At 21.9% G+C, this 14187-nt stretch overlaps 1 protein-coding gene across 2 annotated transcripts in view; it reads right to left on the minus strand.

Annotated features, from left to right (window-relative positions):
* Positions 1–14187, minus strand: part of LOC122710491 (phospholipid-transporting ATPase ID) — a 61805-nt gene that overhangs the window by 25271 nt on the left and 22347 nt on the right. The window contains exon 1 of one of the 2 annotated variants that reach the window (XM_043928378.1): positions 9649–10717. The exons of the other annotated variant lie outside the window; for it this stretch is intronic. The gene's annotated coding sequence lies outside the window, so the exon portion shown is untranslated. Of the gene's footprint in view, positions 1–9648; positions 10718–14187 lie in introns of those variants that run through there. 2 annotated transcript variants of the gene reach the window in all.

Raw genomic sequence — 14187 nt, forward strand, 5'->3', positions numbered from 1 at the left:
CATATTTCATCACATAGGATTATTTTAAAAGAAATATTCATAATATGTTATATAATATGTTTTGTGCATTTACAAGAATTTATTTGATATTTATATGATATAATATTATTGTACATGTATATTTAATTATAATTTTAATAAGTAAAAAAAATTACTTTGTTAATATTATTATAAATATATAGGCAACTATATAAATTTCTCAAATATTGTAATTTAAACTATTAATATGAATAATTATTTGAATGGTAAAGTTTATTAATATTGTAAAAAAAGAAAAAAGAAGAAAATTCTTCAATTAAATGCATCAAGTTTCGAGAAAATTACGTATATCTGTATAAAACTATTCTAATTTTGCTTTTAAATTCGTTGTATTAAAACAAAACAAGTTTGCAGTTATATAAGGTGACCACATATAAATTAATAACGATCGTAAGAAATAAAGTTGGATCAATACCGAGACTCTTTTCTTGAATATTTAAAATTGCATATGATTTGATATTTTTGAGAAAATAATGAGAAATCAACAAAGATACATATTTATATGTCAATTGGATGATCAAAGAATGACTCTTATGAAAATTGATATAATTTGATGAACGAATGTGAAAACAAGGCAAAATAACATTGAAGAAAATGTAAATAATTTAAAATTACAAAAGATTAATTATTCAATTCCAAACGAATTAATAATATTCAACATTTAAGAGATTTTAAAATCGATTAATCAATTATTTTATAATTTATATTCAAATATATATAATTATATGCAGTATTCAATAAGAAGAGTATTAATTATTTTAATAAAAATTCATCTACTGATTATTTTTAACTCAATGTAATAATTTGTTTATGTAATAATATTGAATAGTAATAATATAAAAAAATATTTTACTTTATTTCATAGCTACAAGCGATTTAAAAAAAAACAAAAAAAAATAAAAAATAAAATATCTGTATGAACAATTAATGTTGTTTATTTCTTCTTTGATAAAACGGAATATAAAAATTTATCATAAAAATAATGAACAATCAAGAAAATATTCTGATGGCGTACAGAATGTTTGAATAATTGAGCATTCGAATAGCAGAATATTTCAAGATAATAGAGATTTTTCTGAAACATGTATTTTAAAGATAATACATCGCAATTATATAACGTAAATTTTTCTGATTGAATGCAATATCCGACATTAATATATGATAAAAAGCAAAGATAAAATCGAATGACTTATGCGTATATAAATATATAATATATTTATATATATTATTATATTTATTAATACATTATATAAATAAATATAAATGATCATAAGTCATAGTAATAACAATAATAATATTAATCGAAATCACAATTATATTAAAGTGAAACAAATAGAAATCTCAGATATAATATCAAATAATAAAGATATGTAATCGAGTATTGTACGATAAATTATTACGTGATAAACTATATCGAGATTGGAATGAATAAAAAGTGACATAAAAATGATTCGTATTTTTTTTCTCATAGTATCGATAATGTAAATAATACCATTTGCACAAGATATGAAGTTCACTAAGAGGTTAATTCAGATATAGCGTACGACATTGTTTTAATTTATGCCAACACTCAAAAAATAAATTTAATTCTATTTCAATGTTTTTTACTAATACGAATTCGAATTCTATACTATAATAATCTAATACTATATTCTACTATATTCAGATCGTTATAACGTAAAAGACAAAAATATAATGCTAATGGTATTTTACGTGTTGCATATGAAATTAACATTTTCTTTATGAATTATGAAATAATGAAAAATTTTTATCAATGAATTATAATAATAGTTTCGTTAAAATAACAAGAATAAATTAAAGTTAATAACAAAAGAATCGTAAAAATAATAAAAGGATAAATTAAAATTAATAAGACTAAATTTAAAATAGAGATCCTTAGTTATTTATGTGCATTTAAACGCATGACTATTATCGTATTAATATTTTAGTTCATGTAATTTTTAATCCTCATATATTAAACTATATTTAGCGAAACAAAACAAGTACAACAATCTATGTTATATAGTTTATCTATATATTATACATATGTACATTATGTATAACAAAGCTTTTCTATTAATTATTACAGAATTTTCTTGCATAATTGAACTAATATTATTAATAAAGTATTATAAGTTACATATTATAAATATGTACCTATAAACTTATAATAATAAGTATTTTAATTATGTATTTATTTAAAATTAAGTTTTTAACAGCAAAAAGTTTTTTAATTATTTATTTAAAAATCTATTTTGCCAAGATTCATATAAAAGATTACAATGAAAGTTTGTGGCAATTATATATTTAGAAATATATTGTCTTTTAATATTGTCTCATATATTGTCTCATAACAAATATACTATATAGATTGCTATTTCTATTTATAAATTAAAAGTGAAAAACGAATGCCTATCAATTTAAAAATTAAATTATATTAAAGAAAAAATATGATATAAGATAATTTCGCAAATCACAAATATGAAATATGAATTATTTGCTAATATTGAATAAAAAATAAATGAACAAGATTCCATTATTTCATGACATTATTCTGAAATATAAGATGTTCAACTTTGATCACTTTTTCCATATTTTAACTAACAAAGATAGTATATATATGGCAAGCTAGGCTAAATTGAATTTCTAATCTCATCAAATAGATCAGAAATTGATGCTCTACTTCTTGTTCACTAATAGATATATCTCAACCAAACCTATTCACTTTCACAATTCAACTGTGGAAATAGTATTAGCCATTTCTTTGTGATCAGAAGAATCCTCTATTGGATCTTTTTAATTAAATAATTTTCTATATCAAATGACAAAATGAAATTCATTCTATTAGCTATTCTCTAATACAGACATTAGTATAGCTGGTTGTAGATACATTAATCTATCACTAGTGTATTTAATTTTGATATAGATAGAAATAGCATAATATTAATTGTATATACAGAATGTATATCATAAAAATACTGGAGATTCTTGAAGAAATTTCATGGAGAAAAAAGAACATAAAGAGGCAGAAAAAGCAGGACGATAAAAATGAATAGAATCTTATATGAATAATAGTTAATTATTTTATTTATTGTTCCTGAATAAGATTCGATATAATTTTTTTTCGAAAAAAAATTTAACAAACTATATTGTTACATTTGTTATATTTAACAAACTTTCTTCGATATATTTGTTTGGATTTGTTCATGTTCGATCGGCAATACATACCCAACACTATTCTTACAAGTTAACTAATCTACGCGTTCCGTGATTTGATGTTTTTTGTTTAAAACTTGTCAATAAACGAAAATTTTTGCAAAGAAAAATGTTGTTTGAAATTACTTTAGGAATCTCCAATTAACCAATTTCACATTTTTGACGACACCTTGTATATATAGATATATTGTATAGTGTAATGGATCTAGTTAAGTAAGTAATATTAGTCTATTCGATAATAAAACTCCTTGTGGAATTGAGTCTTTGTATTCGGAAGTGAACGATATGACGAAAAGTTGACACCACATTTTATCATGCTTGTCACCCCTCTTATATCATTATTTATGGAACTAAAGATGGATCTGCGCTGATTTTTGAAGAATGAATAAAAAGCTCCTAAGATGCTTTGGCACATAGCAATACATAACTTTTTTATCATCTAATATAATTATCCTCAATTATATTAAATCCATTTCTAATGATCAAATGATATTTTTAATTCTTAATATATGTAAATTTTGTGAAAAATAAATAATGATTTTATATATATATAAAAAAAAATTAAAGAAAAATAATAATAATAATATAAAACAATATTAAATTTGAGTAAAAATTTATAAAATTTATATTACAAAAATATTTTTTAACTAAACTAAATCTAATAAACAATATTTATCAATTTTTAAACTTTGAAGAAATAACTATCACATCTTAAAACAAACTACAATATTAAAAAATAAATAAAAAAATGAATAAAATGAAATAATTCTACTATTTTCTTTCTATATATTATATCATATAAATATATATTATATCATATCAATACCAACTAATATTAATCATAAAAGGAAATAAGAAAATATAGCGAAAGTTTCTTCAAATTTCCAGTCATAATAGATGAGAAATCTCAATATTTGTCGTGCACGAGTCGTTAAAACAAATAAGTCGAAAAAAAAAAATAGTATTATTCCTGTACGACACATCGCCACGACAAATGTTTGACGACGATAAGGAGCAAAGGTATCTCTCACGTCGCTGCAAATATCATAACGCGAAACATTTCATGTTATAAAACAGTCGAGATAACGAAATTCACGCTGTAATACTTGGTAAATGCTCTGTCATCGTTTATCGTTTCAAATGGTCACCAATAATTTGTATCCTTCTCGCATTAACTCGTTCTCCGCAATCCCCAATTCCAATCACTTCACTCTTTTTGTGTCCGCAATAGAAGCAATATTACATTATGAATTTTTTATTATGTGTTATATCTTTTATATCTTTTCAATTTCTTTTTTCTTATGTGTGTTTTCTTTTTTTATTGTTGCTTTCATGATCGTATTGTTAACTTTGAATCTCGATGATATCGCGTGAGGTTTTACGTTATCTTTCTTCGAGAGATTTCGAATATGCCTGTACAAATATCTTTTAACTGATCTTCTTATAAACGATATTATATTTAGAATTGACGTAGTTATAATAATCTTTCGTTTAAAAAAGGGATTTTTTATAGGAAGAAAAAAAAATTATATCGAATTATATTTTATTTAGGAATAATTAAACTAATTAATTGTTATTCATATAGAATGAATAAAGTTCGTTATTCAAAATATAATATCAAATTGTGATATACAAATATAAAATTTTCTAACAATTTTCTTTTCTAATAAATGAATGATAATACTTATTCGAAAGAATAAAAAGAAAAGGAATTGATAAACAAGGGAAAAGATTAAAAATCCTCCTTTTCTCCTTTATCAATTCCTCTTCTTCTTTTACATTTATTATATTCACTAGACTTTAATATAGACTTGTTTGTGCTCAACTGGTGGTATATATCCAACACTACCATCACGGCTTAACTAGCCTACGTGCTCTGTGATTGATCAATATTAATAACTCATTAACAAAGCTGTAACGAAAATTTTTTTCAAAGGAAAATGTTGTTTAAAATTATTTCAGAAATCTCCAGTTAACCATTCCACATTTCCACATTTTTTGATACTTTATACCACATAGTAGTTAAGAAATATACATATTTATATAATTAAAATTTTTTAATTATTTTATATTATCATAAAAACATAATATATTGAAATTTATCATTCTATTATTTACATACTATAATATATAAGAAATTCAATCTACTTCAATCTTTCAATGTATAAGAAATAAAAAATAAAAAATAGAACATAATCATTTATTTATTGCGCTTCAAGTAACTTATTTTTTTTCTAATTTTATGAACCATATTAATAAATTCATAACATAATAAATATCTGATAAATCAGTATGTTTTGCCAATCTAATTAATTGCAAAATCGTCTTCTAATAATTATATAAACGATTAATATAATCACGACCATAATCTCGAGTTAATATTGCCCGACTACTTATTGTGTAAACTATTGACTGTTATGTACAATTGTTGATTGAAAAACGAATGATCTCAGGCCAAATTGAATATGGATCACGGATTTTAAATTTGTGATAATATATATATATCGAATATACAAAGATAATAAAGAATAGTGAACGAAGAAAACGAGATTCTGGAAGATGTTTTTTGATGTTAGAATTTAATGATTCATTCTTTCTTGCATGATAGATGAATAACCATTCTAAATTTATCGTTTAATAAAACATTATTATTATGACTATTACTTGATATGAACAATGCATTTCGTTTGAAACGATAGAAAGATTAAGCTTATATTCATTGGAATGTAATTTGATATTTCTTTAAGTTCTAATGATTAGACACGTAAATAGATAAAGCTTTCATATTTCTTTCATTCTTGATATCGTTTGAAAATTCAGAATGGATAGTTGAAATTGGTATAGTAGCCTGAATTTATATGAATCAAATTTTAATTTTGATCTTTTTATTATGGATTCAAAATTATAAAAATTGACTTCAGATAATTTTAGATTCTAATTAATCCAAATATTATTATATTCATTTACTAAACGTATTTAATAGAAAGAATTTAATTTAATAAAAAAATATAATTAGTTGAAATTTTATTTTTAAAACACAATGCAGAAAATAATAATAATAATCATGTTTATAAAGAAAATGATACAAGAGTTTAATAACAATAATAAAGTATTTATTAATGTCTGGGAAAATATAAAGATTTTTTTCATATCGTGAAAGTTACAAAAGAAGTAATTTTTAATCTTTGTTGAAAGAACTATTCTTGATAAATTCTCCAGATTTGGTAGATATATGAATTATGTATCTTCTACGAATTATAGATTTTTTTTTTATAATTTTACGATTTTATATGAAGTAAATAAATTGCAAAGGAAATAAATTCATTTGAAAAATTGACTTGTAAAATTTTTCATGTAGTTATACAAACTATTATGCAAGACAATTTATTAGCTATACTGATTATTTATAACTTGTAGCATTGTAAAATGTCACTAGTAATATTAATTTATTGTTTGAACACTGGAATGTTAGTGATAATAATGAAGATTATTTTCCAATTGTTTTGAGAATTCTAAATTTAATTTAGAAAGTGAAATTTGTAGTTAAATATATTTTATGAATAAAGATAATTATAATTAAATCTAATGAAAATAATAAATATATATAATATCTAAAAATATGTATAAATCATAATTTTATTTATATTTGATAAAAAAAGCAATTATATAAAAATTTAGAAAATTAACTTAGATAATTTATATTTTGTAAAATGAATTAATTTTTTAATTTTAATGTGATCGTTTTTATAAAAATAAATAAAAATATGATTCTAATTCTATTTGAATTAGATTTATTAAATTTTATGGATATTTTTAAATAATATTATATTTCAATTATTATTTGAATAAAATCTCTTCATTTATAAATTTACTATAAAATTACTATAAATAATCTTATCATTTTTTAGATAGAATTCTGAAGTATATCTATATTTTTATTATATAGTAAGTTTCATTCTTCATACCATTGCAAATCAAGTATTTATTTAAATATATTAATTTTATATTAAATAATAATGAAATTATACTAATTTTACTATTGTGCTTAGATAGTAGCACATTGAAAGCAAATAGAATATTAACAGAATATTTGAATAATAAAGAAATTTCAATTAAATCAAAAAAATTTAATTCAGTATATTTAATAAATGTTTAAAGTTAAAAAGGTGTAAAACAAAAATACGCTTTGCCTTAACGCCCAATGTTTTACGGATTTCATTGCGAAATGAAAGTATTCCCTCCTATGACGGAAGCTCATTTGGAAAACACAGACTATACGCATGATGCATACATTCATGATATCACGATTGGCCGACTGCCAATCGTATCTATACACCGTCTACTTTTACTCGAGTTTATCGTATCTCTCTATCATGATCCACGATTCTGGTTTTATCGTTTTTTTCGAATTTTTTCATTCCACTTCTCTTTCATAGTATTTAAAATAACTTAAATTTCTACCGTAGGATCTTTATAGATCTATAAAAATATTTTTAAAAATACCTATAAATTACCTATAAACCTTTAAATTTTTCTCGAATTTTATTTTGGATACAAATAACCTATCAAATGATCTGATATTTTTAAAAAAAAATTATCCGTACATTATCAAAGTTATAAATCGAAACATATATACATCTATTTTTATTTATTTATTTTTTTTGTTTAAACTTTGATCGTATTTAGACTACATAATTTATAATGCAATGTTAGAATGTCGAATGCTTACTTTATCAATTATAACAATTATGATACAAGAAGAATGAAAATAAATGTTCTGTATTTAATCAGCCAGGTATCGTATAGCTCAATACGAAACCAAGAAGAGCGATGTATTAACGTTTCTCTCATCGATCGTACGTTACAATGAACTCTTTTTTAGTACCTCTCAACCCCTCTGAAATATTGATCCTGACAAATTGTTAAGATTATCATATGATTCGCGAATGTTGTAAATTTATTTAATCGTTGGACAAGTAGTAAGAGAAACTAGGGCATTAAGAATAATTAATCGTTGGAAATATTATATGTGCGTGCGTGTTTTTTATAATTGGATTATTTATATGTTATTCTGTATAATCTCATACATTATGCTTCGTTCTATTTTTTTCATTTGGAACATAAAATATACTCCTCCATATAGAAATTTAATTCAGTAGAAATTTATCAACGCAAACTTCTTATTATATTCTTGTTGTGTATGTGGGTTACTAAAATATGAAACTATAAGAAAATTATGAACACTTTTGAAGCTTATCTACAAGTATGTAACTTATAATCTCAAACGTGATTCGAACCGCAAATAGTTAAGATAGCACGCAAATAAAATTATGGACATCAAGTAACTATTGTGAGTAAATTTGGTAAATATTACAAACTTTATCGACTTGGATGTATATATATTTTTTATACTATTTGATGAGAGAATTAAGAATATCAGTTTTGAATTTAGAAAATATTTCAATCAAAAAAATTCACGCTATTTCTTAAAAAAATACAAATTAATATTTATAAATTATAAATATAAATATATAAAAACGATCATTATAATTACATAGAATATAATTAAAATGTTAAAAAATAAAAATAATACAATTAAATGTAGAATATCCTAAAGAAAACAATGCAAATAATGTTTTATATTTAAATTGAATTTAAATCAAATTTTAGTTAGGTTAAGTTACGTTACGTTAAGAGTTTAGATTAGATTATTTAGATTAAGATTTTTGAATTCGTGTTAAATCATAATTAAAATTTAAATTTTTAAAGTGAAATGTAATTTTGTCAAGAATATAAAAAAATATAAGAAAGATTCAGTAATTAATATTTGACAATAAATAAATAAAAGTCTTAGATGAAAAGCGAAACAAGTGACAAAATATTTAATTTAAGAAAATAATAAAATTATATTATAACAAATAATGTACTTTATATGAAACTGCTTTAGATAAATATTAAAATACAATTATACAAATTCATTAATATCTAAAAGTTTAAAGAAAATTTTTCTAAATAAATATACGTTAATTCTTCTAATGCTATATTCTTATATGTACAGCTAACCTCAAATATGTAATACGAATCTTGTAAAATCGAAATTTTTATACGAATAGATAATTTGTTCATAATTTAAAAAAAATATAAATTTGAATTATTATAACAATAAATAAAATCAAAATTATTAATCATAATGTAAATTAATATAACAAAATGTATAAAATATCATTCATAAAATAAATCTCAAAATAAATCTAAAATTATTACAGAAAAGATTTAAGGATTATTTTTTTTATATTCATTCCATATATTTACGTACAATGTAAAAATTATATATTTGTAATCATTACTACTAAATTTCTGAATTATTCATATAAATAAAGAATAATAAAATACCTTGAAGAGCACCAAAAATCATGTCTTCGCATAGTAGAAATCTCATTAGACAATCTCACGTTTTATCACCAAAAATAAAAATGTATGTATATTTATGATTTTCAATTTATTCCACAATGATTATAAAAATCGTTTTCTTTCGATGTTTCGACACAGAAACATTGTTCGAACAAAATCATTTGAGAATTATGCATTTTTTGATCATTCACTGTTCAGCTAAGAAAACCATCTTTGTTCATTGATCAAAGATATCTATAAGGCTTCGATTCGAAGCATTGTTCGTGTCTTATAATCGTAACAACGAATTGATCCCAGTGGGTCAAGGTTGTGAGAAATCCTTCGCAGCGATCGACCACCTTCGTTCAGATGAATTCAAGGTGTCGAGCGGCAATGAAATCACTATGTACTTTCGAAACCACGTTGTCGCAAAGAAACTTTCTTAAACCAATTCTATTGACAATTCTTAACAATGTTCGCCATAAAGAATTTCGTTGATTTTTATCAAATAGATTTGTTTGCGTAGAAATGATCGAAAACACTCAAATTCGATGACCATCGAAAAAAACAACTTTCGAGGTTAGGTCGATCTTACGTTCAATTTCAACTAGTTCACGATCACTTAATTTATCATATAATTTATAATTAATTATATGTTTATCTTAATTAAAAAGAAACGAGTTATTTTGCATTGGTTATATTCAACTCGTTTGTTTCACTGATAGATATAATCACGAAGTTCGTTGAATATTCCCGCGAATTCATGAAAGTTCAAACTTGAAATTGCAGAAATCCGTTAGTCACAAACACTCGATATCACGATATGAATTTTATTATTTTTTTTCCTTTTGTTTAATAAGTATATTATTAGTATATTAACGTAACAAAAAGAGAGGCACTTATTAAAATCGAGTAGGATTATTGGCCAACAGTCGTATGTTGTTAAGAAGAGAAAAAAATAAAACAAATATAGAAGAGAAATCTGAGGACATAAACTTGCGCGTCACAATTTCGATTCTCGCGTGTTTCGTGTTTCACGAAAGAAGAGAAACGTTTTTAGCGTGTTCACCGATCGGAAAAACCGTCCGGTCGAAAGCTTACGCCATTCTCGACTGACGAGCAAAACGGCAAGGCGGCATTTCTCCATCGGTGTGCGCCTCGATCGAGGAAAAAGCTCCTTTGAGTGGGGGGAACCACGCCGGTTTACCGACAAGAAAACGCAAAAGTTCACGCGACACACAACATTTTTAATTGCAACCATTAGTTTTTTTCTTATTTTTTTTTATTTTATTTTAACTATAATTAATAATATTGTTTATTATATTATTGTAGTAAAAAAATATTATGAAATTTTTTAAATACTATGTCGTACTTATCTGTTTTATCATTTTTTGGAAAAAGAAAAAAAAATTTGAAAAATTTGTTTTAAGAATAAAACTTATTAATGGATCTTCAGAACTTCCTTTTAAAAATATTATCTTTAGTCTTCACTTTTGTATACAATTTAAAAGTATAAGCAAATATGTAATCAATAAATGCTTATTTACAGAACTACTTCTGGCACTTTTTAAATATTATGTTTTACTTAATTTTAAAATATTTACATTTATACTATATATTTACATATATATAATATATGTATATATTATACTATATATTTATATATATATTTACATTTTACTTAATTTTAAAATTTTACTTCATAATTTAAATTATAGATAAATTTATAAACTAAACAATGTTAAATGCAAAAAGAAAAGTAAATTTTTCGAATTTCAATTAATTTCATAATTAAAACTATGGAACAAACAGAATACTATTAAAATGGTATTACCAAGTCATTGGTTAATTATCATTTGAATTTAAAATAACTCGCGTGAAAAAAAGCAAAAAGAATGAATAATCACGAATGACCTCGATAATCCAAGAACAAAGGCGTTTCGATTACGTTCTCCATGGGACTCCAAAAGCGTAATCGCAGCTACTTTCAGTCATGCTCAGTCAGCGACCTAATGAGGATGTGCTTCCGCGAAGAACTTGTGTTATTCTCGTACATAACGCATATTATGTTAAGTAGATTATATTTTGCAAATATCTGATCTTTAGAATTCTACGATCTATCCATTATCTTCTGTCGATATAAATTTAATTTTAAAATTTTTCTCACTTATCATTTCTCGTTAAGATTATTAAAATTAAAAAATATTGTTAAAATTTGAAAAAAAATTTCTAAATATATAATAGAATAAATGTGCATGTACATGAAATTATTTTAATAAGTAATTTCATAGAAGTGAGAATATAATATTTATTACTCACAATAATATCATCATTAAAAATATTTCTATTATATCATATAAAAGATGTGATATTTATATGATTTTATTTATATAATATTTATTATATATTATATATATTATTTATTATATATATAATATATATATATTATTATAAAAAAATGAGATAATAATAAATAGATTTTTATTTAATATAGCATGCAAAACTGATAGTATATATGAATAATATAAAATTATATAAAATATTATATAAAAATATTATATCATGTATAAATATTATATAAAAATAAAAAATATTATATCATATAATAGGAAATATTTTTAAAAAGTAATAAATAAAAATATTATAAGAATAAATATTATATAATTTTATTATGTTAATATATTTGTATCAAAAAAAAATGAAATTAGAACATGCATGAAGCTCAAGATACTTCGGGTAACAATAGTTTGCAATTGCTTGTAGGGCCCTTTCTAAACAAGGTTGTTAATCGTACTAGTGACATTTTACAAATGCCATGTTACGACATTTTCGAATACTTTTGTCCTAAATTGTTACGATATGTCAGCATTGTGTCGATAAATATATTCATCGTCGAAAATCTCTTATGGTTGAAGGTAATAATCGTATCATGTAACGGCGAGAAGAGGAAATAAGAAATGTCACATCACTCTGTGTGTGACGATGTTTTTAAAACTGGACATTAAATGTGTGTCTCAAAATTATAAATATCATTTTGAATGATTCAACGTAAAAAAGAATGGGGCAATATATGCGGATATTTAAATGTATTATAAATATTTTATTTCATTTTTTTTTCATAGACAATTTAAAGAATTTTTATATTATTATTATTATTATTATTATTATATATATATATATATATATATATATATATATATATATATATAATTCTAATAAAATATAAAAATTAACCATATAAAAGTTATAATATCAGAAAATAGAAAAAAATTAAGTTTTTCATTTTTTATTTTACATATTTTATTTTTAAGTGAGAAAAACAAAAATTCAAAAATAATTCTTATTGTTTTTTATTTATATATATTTTTATTTATATCAAACGTATTTTTATTTATATCAAACGTTTCAGTAAAACAATTGCAAGTCGCTGAATATTAATTGTATTGAGAATAAAAAATGGTATAAAACAAAGTTATATATATTTTATATAATTGTTTATATTCTACCATTCTAAATGATTAAAGTCTTAAAAAGATATACATGTTTATAGAAGGACATAGAATATAGAATAATTGATGAGTTACAATGGACAGATTTTTTCTATGTCTTATCGGTATCACGTTTCAAACAAGACTGTGATTAATCAATACTTCCGGTTGACAAGAATGGAGCAGTCTTCGTATTTCCGCTGTAAACCATATATTTCATAAAATTTATTCATTAAATATTTATACAAATAGTTTATAGTTTATCGTATAAAATCATATGCAATTTGTTAATTTAAAATAAACTAAAAGTGTTTTACTAGTCGTGTAGTTTAAAATTCCATATTTATTTTTCAGAAAATAAATATATTCGTGATATTATTGTTTTAATATCAATAATTTGTTTAAATTCAATATCAATTATTTGTGAAAAACACAAGTGAAGATGGAATATTCTATATATATATATATATACAATTATATATAATTATATATAAAAATTATTATATTTATGTAATTAATTATTATTACATAAATATATAGATAAGAAGAAATTTTATTTCATTATATTTCATATAAGTGTAAAATTATAAAATATTATAAAATATTATAAAATAAATTTTGAATATTCGTGTGAATTTATATTTTTATCACATTTTTATGATTATAGCCAGAGAAAAGAAATTTAAATAAAAATTTGTTACACCTATATAAATATTATAACAATATACAAATAATATTCATTATTTAGATTTTTTACATTTTTTAATTTTATTATACATTCAATATCTTTTTAAATCTTTAAATTTTTCATAAATATTCATAATATAATTATAATATATGAATAATATAATATATATTATTATATAATTATAATATAATTAATTATATATCATAATATAATTATAATATATACTTAACATATACTTTAAAATTCTAAAAGAATTATTGATAAAATTTTTATGATATATATTTTCTTTATGATTTTTTTTTTCAAGTTCATCCCCTTCTTAGATGTATTAATATGTACTCATAAAATTAAGAAGCATATATGCCA

The sequence above is a fragment of the Apis laboriosa genome, unplaced genomic scaffold (assembly GCF_014066325.1).
Source record: "Apis laboriosa isolate Shangri-la unplaced genomic scaffold, ASM1406632v1 scaffold149_cov153, whole genome shotgun sequence".
NCBI classification, from domain to species: domain Eukaryota; kingdom Metazoa; phylum Arthropoda; class Insecta; order Hymenoptera; family Apidae; genus Apis; species Apis laboriosa.